Below are 13,614 nucleotides of genomic sequence, written 5' to 3' on the forward strand. Positions count from 1 at the left end.
TATATATATATATATATACATACATATATATATATCGATGATATCGTAATGCTACCCCCCGGCGGCAAAAGCACCGTCATGGTGCTGTTAAATGTCCAAAGCGCGTGGAGAGATGTAGGGTGTGAGTCGGGCGACGTGGACAATGTCACCGCTTGTCACAGTGGAGGACGTAGTGGGCGTGGCTAGAGCGATTTCGTAGGTGACATCGGTCACTTGGCGAAGCACGCGATGTGGGCCTGTGTAGAAGGAAAGCAGTTTTTCACAAAGGGCCACTTTACGCTATGGTGACCAAAGCAAAACGAGGGTGCCGGGAACAAAATGGACATCACAGTGACGGAGGTCGTCACATTGCTTTTGTTTGCCTTGAGAGACTTGTAGAAGAGTGGGCGCAAGTTGGCGAGCATGGTCATCATGGGCGATAGCATCATAGAGAAAGAAATTCTGAAATTTCTTTTCTCTATGATAGCATCACGGGAATAAGCGTTCATTGAAGCTGTGGTGGACGGAGGCACAGCGTCCAGTGGTAGCGTCCAGTGGTAGCGTCCAGTGGTAGCGTCCAGTGGTAGCGTCGGTTCACGGCCATACAAGAGGTAAAAAGGCTAAATGCAAGCACTTTCGACACAGGAAGAGTTATACGCAAATGTAATGTAAGGTAGAGCCTTTTCCTAGTCACGGTGGTCGTCTGAAACGTATTTAGATAGCATTTCTGTAAGGGTGCGGTTCAAACGCTCAGTGAGGCCGTTCGTTTTAGGGTGGTAGGAGATGGTAAACTTATGCTGTATTGAGCAGGCATGCATGATGTCGTCAATTAATTTGCCTAAAAACGTACTGCCACAGTCTGTTAGCAATTGACTTGGAGCACCATGAATCAAAATCACATCATGCAGGAGGAAGTCCGCAACATCAGTTGCGCAACTAGTGGGAAGAGCGCGGGTTACGGCGTAGCTGGTCGCGTAGTCCGCCGCGATGGCAACCCACTTGTTTCCTGATGTAGATTCCGGAAATGGGCAGAGAAGGTGTAAGCCGACACGATGGAAGGGCTCGTCACAAGCAGCACTGGTAATATTTTGTATTGATGTTGGTTCGTATTGTAATTGAAGCTACTCTATGCAACATTGGTGCATAAGATGTAGATTTCGAGCCGTCAGTAATATAACTATTCAATAGTTTGTGTCTCCTAATGTGCAGAACGAGGATTAAAAACGCACGATGAAATAATAAAATTACAATGAATGCACGAGTATATGCAAAATGAGGATCTCAAGGAACGATCGACGTCAGAAAAACAAAACAGCGCAGTACCCAATTTCTCTGGGATGTTTCTGTCATTATTGATTCAAAGAGCTATTCATTGAAAACTTACAGTGGAACTGATGGAGAGCACGGGATACCTCTGTAGCGTCTCCTCAACAGCTGGGCACTCTTTGGCCATCCACTCCCCTGCTGGTCAATGTCCTTGCCATGCAACCTTCAATGTAGGCCATGTCTGGCCTGGCCTTTGAAAATAATTTTGCCGTGGCCGAAATGTGGGAAGCAATTGTTTCCACATCTTCAGCTTCTGCAATGGCAGTTGCCTGAAATCATACATCAAATTTGTTGGCCAGGTGTCAAAAGCAGGCTTGCTGCCCTGCATGCCTACACAACATCTGAAATACGTACTGTACATGGTCTCTCAAAACGTTCAGGGCAGCACATTCATTCACTGGAGCCCTCTTTCTGGGTTGCAAATTCTCGGCGTCTCTTACAAGTGCTCTCAAGTTTTTGCTTTCGTATTTCTTCTTGTAGCGCAAAGCTTCTCACCATGAATCATGTAAGGCAGCAGAGAGAGTTCTTAGACACGTTATTTAAATAGGCAACTGCAATTCTGTGACTTTGCATCATGTCACACAAGAGACCATTGACCGGCAGTAAGTAGTATAAAGCACGAGTGCCACCACACAAAGCGCAGGCGCTGCCGTCATTTTAGAGCGCAGCTCTTTGGCGTCCGTTCCTGGGTTTCGCGTCGGCGTTGTCGTCGGCCTCGTAACCTGCTCCGCCGCCGCGCATGCGCGCTGTCGGCTCTCCGGGCGAGGGAGGATGATGGAAGGGAGGAGGAGAGACTGTGGAGGAGGGCTGGCTACACAAATGGCTCTTTGGCGTCCGTTCCTGGGTTTCGCGTCGTCGTCGGCGTTGTCGTCGGCCTCGTAACCAGCTCCGCCCCCCTTTCATCCCCCCAGCGCTAGCAGCGACCGACTGATACCGCTTTCGTGAGTCCGCTACCGCACTCACGAAAAACGTCGTGCACTTCCTGCAACTCTCATTAACCGTCCATCGATCCAAACCGATGTTAGTAGTGGGGGACTTTAATGTTGACATAAAGACAAACAGCAATTTCCTAACACTTATGCGGGAGAACATCCCGTTCCTCTCGCTAGTAACGCGTCCCACGGCTGTGACAACCTCGCGAGGCACTTGTATAGATCTCGTCTTTGAGAATCAAGCATTGGTGTACCAAGTCGAACATATATCAGTCTATTTCTCCGACCACAAAGCTTCCTTCATGACTGTCAAGAACTGTTAGTGGAGTCTTTGTTAAAGGAATACGTGTGAAAAATAAACAAAAAATTCTGTGATAGCGCATACATGTGTTGCTCGATTTCTTTGCCTCAATCTATCGAAAAGGTGAAACAGCTTATTTGCTGCGCTCAAATTTCGCATTAGGAAGTAACGTAATCGTCGGTAATTTTTTTTTTACATTGAAAGTTAGATCGCTTAATAACATGGCTTGAGGCTTGTTATTCTGTTTTTATATTAACGACCACTGTCGTCATTACTGACTCAGAAGCAAGAAAGAAAAGACAAATTTACGCCCCCCCCCGTCTTCGACTCCTTTCTTTTTAACTGATCTAACTCACCCAAATACACTTAATGCAGTCAGAACGTCAAACACCTCAACTGCCATGAAGTCAGTTTCTAATGGGTCAAATAGTTCTTGCACATATCTTGGCTATGTCAGAATATAAAAATTGAGTAGCGAATGTTTATGTGAACCATGAAGGTCATGATGGAACAATGAATGCAACGGTGCACATAAACATATTGTCAACAGGTGGCATGCCAGAGTGTGCCTGCATATACCAAATATTTTAAGCCATCATATGAAAAAAAACTAGTTTTATATTCTATGGGGACGCAAAGAATGGGCAAATTATCGAAATGTACAGTTATTTATTGACATATGTTTACTGCATCAACACATGTTTCGGCAGTGGTAAAAAATGTTACTTATAGTTTGTATTTTGCAGGAAGTTTCTACATAAGCTGAGAAGACCAGAGCTGCAAATTTCCGTACCAGAAAGCGCCTTGTCCTGTCGTCTTTCTTGTGTTTGTCGTTTAGCGCTAAACAAAGTATTCATAGAAGTGAATGACTTGGAAGTCATGACATGTTAGGAAAGCCTGCATCATATAATGCTGAAAACTGTGGTCTATACCACTGTGGTCTTCTCCAAACGCGGTGTTTCGTGGCAGCATGCAGGTGTGTTTAGTATAATTGCGAGAAAGACCGCGAAAGAACCGCGAAACGTAGAAGCGCGTTTGCAACAATGAACGGTTAAGTGAGACCTGCAGGAGCCGACGTAGAAGACGCAAGTAGAAGCAATGTTCACTTGTGTTCAGAGTGGATTTGGACGTGGGATGAAATGACCAGGGAGATGTAGCAAATAAAGGAAACATATGCAGCATTTATGAGGCATACTGAACCATTCCGAAATGTGACCAACCGTGCTCTGTCAGGGACAGCGTCTGGCGCGGCGGCGGCACCCATACCTTGAAAGCGATCTGCGAAGGTAGCCGATTGCGGCATGGGCTGATAGCTCCGTAAGCGCTCTGTTGTCACCACTTCGTTGGCGTTGAAGTGAGAGGCAGCATGCTGGTGAATTCGCTCGTTGCTGCGGGCGCTACGTTGAAAGCGATCGTTTTGGGGATGGACGGAGGGACGGTTTTGCTATTGGTAAGAATAGAAATGCTTATGCATCTTAAGACATCAAACTTCAGTGGGCATTATTATGGATGAATTTACAAGCGCAATTCAACACCAGCTGCTGCATAGACGAGGTCTTAGAGTATGTCTCCTTCTACAGCTCTGCAGTACTGAGTCCGCTTTATCGTATTTTCTGTGGATTTCTTGATGACCGACGCTGGAATTCTAAGACAGGCATCCGTTATACTTGCCTTCAGCACATCTAAGATCCGTCTCCATCATGTAAATACGATCTTTCACATAATCCCAAAGAAAGAAATCGAGTGGAGAGAGGCCAGGTAATCTAGCCGGAGAATTTAAGGGCCCATGCCTTCCAATCTATTCCGCATGAAAAGTCACATCGAGCCAGTTTTCTACTCGGCTGCTGCTGTTTGCCGGTGCTCCATTTTGTTGACAGCACGGAAGTGAAAATTGTGACAGCCGGACTTTCCTGAGAGGCTCATAGACCACAACTTGAATGGTTTCGTCCGCGTAACGCTGTGCAGTCGGTCTGTGATCGAAGATGTGACCAAATATAGCACTGGTGCAAATTCGGCACCCCACATTGAACGACCACTGGTACTGGTGCCGATTGCGTTTTACCCAGTGTGCAGTGTAGTCACCTCAATAGTTTGCGTAATGCAAATTTGTCTCGGCGTTTCCGTGAAAATTGGCTTCATCTGTGCACATGATGTTACTCAAAAAGTCCAGTGGCTCATCGGCTTCTGTGACGACCCTATGAAAGACAGCAAGACATAATAAAAGCACTTCTTGTTGGGCTAGTGGGTAGCTGTTCATCATAAAATATGAAGACGCCAAATAAACGGACACACACAAGAGAAGAGAACGGGACAGGGCACCCTGTCCCGTTCTCTTCTCTTGTGTGTGTCCATTTACTTGGCGTCTTCATATTTTACTAAAAATCTAGACGATTCTACAGGTCTCTAACGTGCGAGCATTGGTGCTAGTTAATGCAGTACGGCTGAAGGGTCGTCGGTTAGAATCCTTTAAACTAATGACTTGGAAATCGGTATCTGAGCGGCCACTTCCCGCACACTAGCATGAAGATTTGGGGCCATATGTGCTAGAACATCCGTAGGACTCAAAGATGGAGTCCTACGCCGCCGTTTCTTCAAGCTGCCGATTTGTCTCATGTTTTCATCATTTCTGATGACAGTCGACGCGTTTGGTCTACCGCCACACTTCCATGACTCATTTATATTTGCGGCCTTCCTCTTGTTGCGATTTGCAGCTCCCAAGGCAAAGATCGTATTTTCCTTCTGTTCATCAGAGAAAGACATGGCGACTGGGACGAAACAAAACGCACATTTAAAGCTTTGCACTGATGTTTTCAATTCGGTTTTGTGGCCATAGGTTTTATAGGAAAAAAAGAAACAAAAGAAACACCTATGCACTTCATTTACGCTAGGACAACAGGTATCACAGCTTGTTTCCAACTAACATCAAATGTGACATTTTGCTTCAGCCGGTGCACGGCAGATAAGGAACTAGCTCGATCGCAGTGTTTTTGTTTATTTCCTTTATTTGGTTCTGGCTCGCTGAGAGGCAGCATGTTCGGGGCCGCGGCTGTCTGATGTGCAGTCGCCTGGTATTTTTCATATATCGCGGGGTCTATTTGTTAGTCGGAAAAAATTTTTACGCAATTAGTACATCACTGAAAATACTGCAATTAGATGTGTTTTGGCTGTGCCTACGAATGCCCCATTCACACTTTGATAATTAGGGTAGTAGGTGTCGAGTTAGATAATAATCACAATTACCTAATACCAGTAATGAAAAATGTAATGGCAGCTACTTCCCTGTACCGGAAACAATATGCACTAGATTTTGTTAAAGTAACGCAATTGCTCTTTCTTTTAAATCTTCGTGCATTGTAAGAAATTGGAATACCCTGTATATATTTATAACATGTGCATGCATGTGGTGTTGTTTATATTCCTCGTAAATATTGTAAATTATTATTAGAGATCTTTTTTGTGAGTCATCAGCATTAGTTACTGCAAAGAGAAGCGCTACTGAGACACATATTATTCACATGCATTTCATACGCCGTTAATAAAAGGCTCTGCCGACAGGGTAAGTGACTACGTTCTCAAGGCACTCTATGCCCACACGAAGAGCACGCACAACACGTGTTTGGTTAGCAAAGTAGGATTACTTACCATTTCAATGCTACGGCGCTGTCGAAAAGCGCCGCCCAAGTTGCCGGCGCTGTGATGTTACTCCAAGCATGCATGCCGCTGCAGAGTAGACGAGGTCAGGCCCGCTAATAATGCACATTATTCCTTTAAAACGTCCGCTCAACTTTCTACGACAACCAGAGACAAAGGTCCACGGTTTGAAAATGGTTCGTCCACATTTGCTTGGCGAGCCACGCAATCGGCGTGTTTCCAGAGGGACACAAACTATCTTCTGGCATTTTTGTTTGCATGAAATAAGTAACAGTTCATTATAGCAAACACAAAATCACATGATTAGCAAACACGTTGCCGCTGCTCGCAAAACCAACCGACTCGTTGAAAAGAGAGATTAAGATAGGTGGATGAATGGTACGAGCGCCTACTTTGAAACGGGGCGTTTGATGGCGTCACCAACAGGCCGCATGGGGCGATCGTCACGCGTAGCTTGTGCGGTTGCTGTGGCCTCCATGATGCCTGAAATATTAACCAGTACACTCTCGTTTTGTGCTGTGTTGCGACGCACTACATATGCTGTTGCAATGGAAAAAGAACAATCGAACACTCCATATTGTCCGCTAAAGCTTAGTGCAGAAATAAATTCTATGACATATTTTTTTTTCATCTGCCGCATGCAGCCAAAAAAAGCATGGCCTTCGAGATCAGCTTATGGTATCTTTAGCAAGCCGTCGCTGGGCCGTGATTTCAACAATTTGACTTAGGCAGAGAGGCTAGAATGTTTGTCTTGAAGCCCCTCCGTGAGGTTTTGCGTTCCTGCCTGTGTTACCTGCGTCGTCACTTTGCTTCAAATGACTTGCTACAGCTCGTCAACCGCAGCCTCCGATTTTTTTAGCATGATCTAAGAGCTACACATGTACAGTGTGCTACGTTTCCGTGCGTGTTTCAACTTTTTCAGTCACAAAACAACCTATTATGAGGGTTCATCGCTCGTGTGTGCAGATTACATCGTCGTCATCTGCATTTGCTTTCGTATCGGTGCGTTGAATGTCAGCGGGTTGCGCTCCTGTTGTCCGTGCATTCTGTGTTAATTGTGCAGCCAACTAATATTCCTAAAAAAAACGCATGTCTCTGCAGTGTGCATGTGTCTCATGTGTTGTGTGCCACAAATGTGCGGCGGTGTACGATGCGTTTGAATCCAAGCGCTGCAGCACATTCCAGCGAGTAGACGCATGCAGCTTTACTTCTTTCTTCATTATCTTTGTGAGTTACCTGCACCTGCGATTGAAATCACAACGCATTTTCATGGCACTGCATTCAGTTTGTGCAATTTTTGTCTTGTTCGCGTTCTTCAGCTACTGTACTTTTATATCTCAAAATTCTGTTGCTTGCTGGTAAAAAAAATTATGTGATGGGATTGTAATGTAATGGCGCAGTCGGCAGCGTTTCAAGTGCTACAAACGGACTCGTATCCGTCACGAGGCCTACTAAGTCACTATAACTCAGAAATCCCGGCAAATTGCCCAGACTGCCCAGAACTTTATTGCTCACTCTCGCACATGCTATGGTAAAGTACCGCGTTACCAAAGGGCCCTCTCTCCAGTGAGCTCTAATGGGAAGAAGCCCTCAAAAGTCCGGACCTGAAAGCCCTACTCCAGACCGTCCAGAGGGCCCAAGAACTGGCGGAGCGTCACCACGTTTCCGTCCCGACTTGGGCGTCGCCTAGGGTTTCTGCCGGAGAAGTTCCCCGCGTGGTATCTCCAATGGATTGACACTCCTCAGGACTTCAATAAAGTTCTTGACTGACTGACTGACTAATGGGATTTAATTATTCCCGCTCTTTATCCCTCGGTAATTCGAGTGACTGGTAATTTTAGAAGATCTTAGCAATGCAGCTCTGCACATCGAGCTATAAGACTAAACATGTAATCTTGTTCCAGTACGTGAGTCTTAAAATAATTTGTCAGTATCTCTGCAAATTCTGAGTGCTGAGAGCCTGGTAGCATGGTAAAGGCGACTGTAATTGTCTATTAATGTGAAGCAGTATATGTCATTGCTTCATATCATTTGTTCGAAGTACAATATTTTAATGCGGGCACTGCTGCCTTGTCAAGTTAAAAGATGCTTTGAGATACCATTGAGCAATATGCGTTGCAATGTTTTGATATGAAATCAGCAGTTGACATCTTGCGCCGTGCCTAAACACTTTTTACCAGTATTTCTATGAATGCACAAAATCTGATTCTTCCATTGCATGTAGTTTGTAAGTCATCATGCAAAATATTATTTGAGCCTGTGTGAAAGAACATGGTACCACACAGTCTTGTTAACTTGGCAATTGGCTTTGAAACTAAATTATTTTGTGTGAGTTGTTCATATGCATTTGTCTGCACAATGGCACAGAATGTGACATGATAAGCAATCCGCTCATTAGAAAATACGCTCCTTTGTCACACTACTATTAAAATGACAGATTTATTGAACGAACATCTGGGGTTTTCTAAGTCACACATTTTCCAAGCTATCTGCAAGCACAGTCACTCTGTTTAGTAAAGATCAGGCCTTTCTACCTTTCACATTGAGGAATTCTTATCTGGTCTTCACATAATGCTGAGTCTATTGTAAAATAACTAAAATAAAGCATTATCAAACACATTTCTTAGGCACCAGTACCGGCTTTCAGCAAATCCCTTGAAATTGATTTTATGAAAGCTAGAAGCGGAAATTTCTATTCATCATAACCGCATTGTTTTGTGCCTTCCCAGGAAGTGTACGATTGCAACGAATTCATTAGCCATTACACTAATACATATAATAAAACTACTTGTTTTCGGAAGCTTCACATTAGCCAACCACATGAAAGCAGGATACTGGGATAAAGGAAGCGTAATATACATAGTAATGTTTACGTGCCATTGTTTGTTTCCCACCCGACTCCTCCTTGTGCAACTGAAAACACTGACCGCAGAATTTTCCGTTCATGTCGTAAAGGTTGAACTATGGGGCATCTAAGCAATCAACTTTAATTTGACATTGACACAGCCTAGAAATATATATATATATATATATATATATATATATATATAATGAGAAGCCAACAAACACTGACAGCAAGTACAACATAGGGGAAATTGCATGTGCTATGTAATCCGGCAACATTGATGCCTTCAGGTAGCATATGTGGGTTTATTGACCAGTTGCCTTCACCCGAAAAGATCACGTTCTCGTGACGCCTGCGGCAAAAAAAAGACGTTCCACGTCCGCCGCCAAGGTCTGTGAGTGGGGGCGCTGGCTAACACTCCCAGGGTTCTACTAGTACACATAAATACCCAAGAAAGTGGATGGGGAAACGCCGCCGCGGTAGCTCAATTGGTAGAGCATCGCACGCGACATGCGAAGGTTGTGGGTTCGGTTCCCACCTGCGGCAAGTTGTTTTTTCATCCGCTTTAATTTCCATTAATTTATCATTACTTTATTTCATTTATTAAGCACATGCAATTTCCCCTATGTTGTACTTGGTGTCAGTGTTTGTTGGCTTCTCATTATATGACTAATAATTATCGGGTCCCTCGGTTAACCTCCTTTCTTCTCGTTTATTACATAACGAGGGTCTCGAATCCGGCAACATTGATGCCTTCAGGTAGCATATGTGGGTTTATTGACCAGTTGCCTTCACCCGAAAAGATCACGTTCTCGTGACGCCTGCGGCAAAAAAAAAGACGTTCCACGTCCGCCGCCAAGGTCTGTGAGTGGGGGCGCTGGCTAACACTCCCAGGGTTCTACTAGTACACATAAATACCCAAGAAAGTGGATGGGGAAACGCCGCCGCGGTAGCTCAATTGGTAGAGCATCGCACGCGACATGCGAAGGTTGTGGGTTCGGTTCCCACCTGCGGCAAGTTGTTTTTTCATCCACTTTAATTTCCATTAATTTATCATTACTTTATTTCATTTATTAAGCACATGCAATTTCCCCTATGTTGTACTTGGTGTCAGTGTTTGTTGGCTTCTCATTATATGACTAATAATTATCGGGTCCCTCGGTTAACCTCCTTTCTTCTCGTTTATATATATATATATATATATATATATATATATATATATATATATATATATATATATCAGGCTGCGGACAAAGTATCGTCATTTTATAAAACGGCTTTGTCATGTGTCCCGCAATTTCGTACGCAAATGCATACCTTCGTGGCCATTAAGAATTTTGCGTTGATGTATGCGGTGCCGCAATTCGATCAGCTTAGGTTTTCTGTCATACGCTGCAGGCACAGCCCTCATACAGTGGTGTCCATTGCAATGCTCATAATCTTGAAAAGCTTCATCCACTCTTTCTTCCCAACGCCGCCTTGAGTCATGTGAAGTTTTTTCGTGCCATGATTACCTATCCGCAATTTCCTTTACTAAGCAGCTTCATTACAACTGGTATAGTTACATCCACTTTACAACACCCTGCCTGAATGCGTCTCCTCATCCATACACCTAGACATATACATAGTATTTTGTCCGCCCTACAGAACTGCAGAATGTTTTACCCAGCCATATTCGTTCTTTGTCGCCATGACGAATTAATCTTGTATATGTTAGCGACTGAGCTTGCAGTGTATCTTGTTTTCTTGCTGTCTTCGCTTTTTCATTCTTTGCTAAATCTTTATTCTGTACTCCCCATCCTGCAACGACTATTCGGTGCTACAGTATGTTGAAATAAATAAAGAAAACACATTTCAATAACATGGCTGTGCTAAGCTAAAAGCAGCTATTTTAGCATTTAGACAGCCCTAGTGACAGGCCAGGCAGACTAGACAGCCCTGGTGTGCACACGAGGTAGCATGATGTGCATACCAAAACACACCAAGCCACTGTGGTGTGCACACCAGAACAGATCAAGTTACTCTGGTGGGCACACCAGAACACACCAGATCGCGCTGATGTTTACACTAGAACACACCAAACCGGTCTGGTGTTTTTTTCAACTGGATATGTTGTTTCATCATAATGAGGTGAAGTGGCCTGTGAAAATATTCGGCGGTTTCACACAGGGCAACATTCCTATTTATGGAACTTTTTTTTCATGGGTGTCACCATATTGCCTAGAAAATGGCTCCATCTGTGGGCAGTGGGCATGGTGGCTTCGGCGACCGCTCCGTGTTTTATGCCAAGCATATGCTTGGCGTCAGTTCCTTGCGGTTATTTTAGCGCTCGCGTAGTCTATTTATTAAAAGGAGGCGTCTTCTACGTGGGAAATGGTTCTTTCAAAAGTACTGAAAGGATTTAGGTTTGCATGGTTAGAGCTTCTGCGGCTTTCAGTCAACGGAGCCTATAGCTTGATGTTCGCGCCCGTATTTGAGCCTACAATTATCTGTGCAGTTCGATTGTGTACTTATAAAAATTTGTTTCAACGATGTGACAATACTAGAGCGTTCTGACTGTAGTTCTGAGCTGTGGTTTAGCAGCAATCTGTAGTTGATAAATAAATTACGATCGTAACAGAGCTGGTACCCTTCTGCTACAGAATAAGTTGTGCGGTTTACTTGGACACTGCTTGAATCCGTTATCTGTAGATACATTGCATGAATACCACGTTTATTGCACGGAGTTTGCTCTCACGAATAAAACAGCCTTATGTCAGTAATACCACCGTTCCGTAAAGAGTCGATCGGGTGAGTCGAGTGGTTAAGCGACTGGCTACCGACTGCGCGAACGTCCAAAATAGTTGCAGATGTTCGATTTGTTTATCTTAGCCCTATATCTTTTTGCTCTAAAACTGGGCTGGGTCTGAGCATGCAGTATGATGACGTGAGGTCTTATTGTAGAGCGATCCCGTCTTGTATTTGCGCAGTAGAAGAGGATGAAAACCAGCATTTTTTTCATTGTTCGGTCTTGCTCGTCCTATTATTTGCGACGCACTCACCCACCTTGCGGAATCTGTGTCCTTAGAAATAGCCGTAGGGTGCATTTTATGGGACCCATTCAGAAAATTGCTAGTTGGCAGGGCAAAAACGGCAATGCGGAAGTAGAAAGCTCATATGTATGATGCTGGTTTGACAACCGTAGTGGTCGCTGTATTGAGCCATGCCATCGGCCTCTGATAGCTCGGTAAGACTGGCATAGCATAGTTATTTAAAAACTTCTTGAGCTGAAATCTGTGAGAACTATGCCAGCGGCTGACGCAAATGCTTTATAACGAACGGTGCTTAGGTGTTTCGAGGTTGCCCTTTGGCCGTACACAATTACTCAAGTTCTAGACCCACGCCAAGTGATCAGAGAGTGAAAATATTTTGCAATCCTGCCGTCAATGCACTGACGCCGGTTCGCTTCGTGAAGTGAAAACCGACATGAACAAAATAGTTCACAACGCATACGGACGCTGCTGCTGATAGCGCATGTCGCAGGTTTGCACAGCCAAGAGAACTTTTCGTATGTTGTAGTTTCCCGCTCCACCGAAATGCTGCACAGTGTTTATTCAATGACCTAGTATGAACTGACATCGCGTTAAAAACACGGAGGACAAGCCAAAGCATGTAAGCATCATTCCGCAGCACGGGACGGTAACGCATTCATGCAGTTCCGCGCCCGTGCTCACAAACGAGAGAGAATGAAAGGCTCGCCCAGTGCCCTTCTCGCCACGCTCACTGAAAAGGTCGATACTGGAAGTGGTAAGTCACGAGCTTTTAATTGAAAGAGAGAAAGAAATAAACCAATCTATTTGAGTCGCTAGAGGCTGATTTATAGTTGTCGCCTATCAAAGTGAGACTTATTCGAGGAGAAAACATCCTTGCCTTGTTGCCTCATATTTACAGTAGGGGCCATGTATGCAACTTAACAATGAAGCGACAAACGCTAATGATCAACAGGAGTTGTTGATAGTGAACAATCGAGAAGGTTTTCTTGAGATTAATCACTCGTCTCATTTATTGTATTATCTCGTTCTTGTCTCATCCACTATGTGAAAGTGCAATATAGACTAGGAATATGTTAGCCTTGACGTCTCAGAAAGCATTAAAACGATGTGCGTCTTTATTCGTGGAGTTACAGCATTAACTTACAACTGGGATCCCTTCTTCTAGGGCGAATCCGACAGAACTTATTATTAGAAGTTGGGTCACATTGTAAGTATACAGAAGGCTCATTGAAAATTTGACTGCATAGAACACACATTTGTGTAGTACACGCAAGCCATTGAAGCTTTAATGCGTGATACCAGCCTTATTCTTTCGGTACGTTATTCCAGAGGTGGCTTACAAAGGTGGCCAAATACAAACATGTTGGGGCTGTCATGAGGTAAATTTCCTGTTTACCAACAATTTCAAGAAAGATTGCTAATAAAATTGAATCTCTCTTGTCTAAAGCTACATTGTGAGAGGTCCATAAATGAGCTGCCAGGGCAAAACGCAACAGATAAAAACCAAATAGATGCTACGGGGGTAGTTGCTGTTTGAACAGATAACGC

General features: G+C 44.2%; 1 protein-coding gene across 1 annotated transcript in view; it reads left to right on the top strand.

The window, feature by feature from the left end:
- Window positions 1-13,230: 13,230 nt before the first annotated feature.
- The window catches only part of LOC135899902 (dehydrodolichyl diphosphate synthase complex subunit DHDDS-like), a 41,646-nt gene continuing 41,262 nt past the window's right edge, over window positions 13,231-13,614 (top strand). The window contains exon 1 of the mRNA XM_070526735.1: window positions 13,231-13,273. The gene's annotated coding sequence lies outside the window, so the exon portion shown is untranslated. The remainder of the gene's footprint in view (window positions 13,274-13,614) is intronic.

The sequence above is a fragment of the Dermacentor albipictus genome, chromosome 10 (assembly GCF_038994185.2).
Source record: "Dermacentor albipictus isolate Rhodes 1998 colony chromosome 10, USDA_Dalb.pri_finalv2, whole genome shotgun sequence".
NCBI lineage: Eukaryota > Metazoa > Arthropoda > Arachnida > Ixodida > Ixodidae > Dermacentor > Dermacentor albipictus.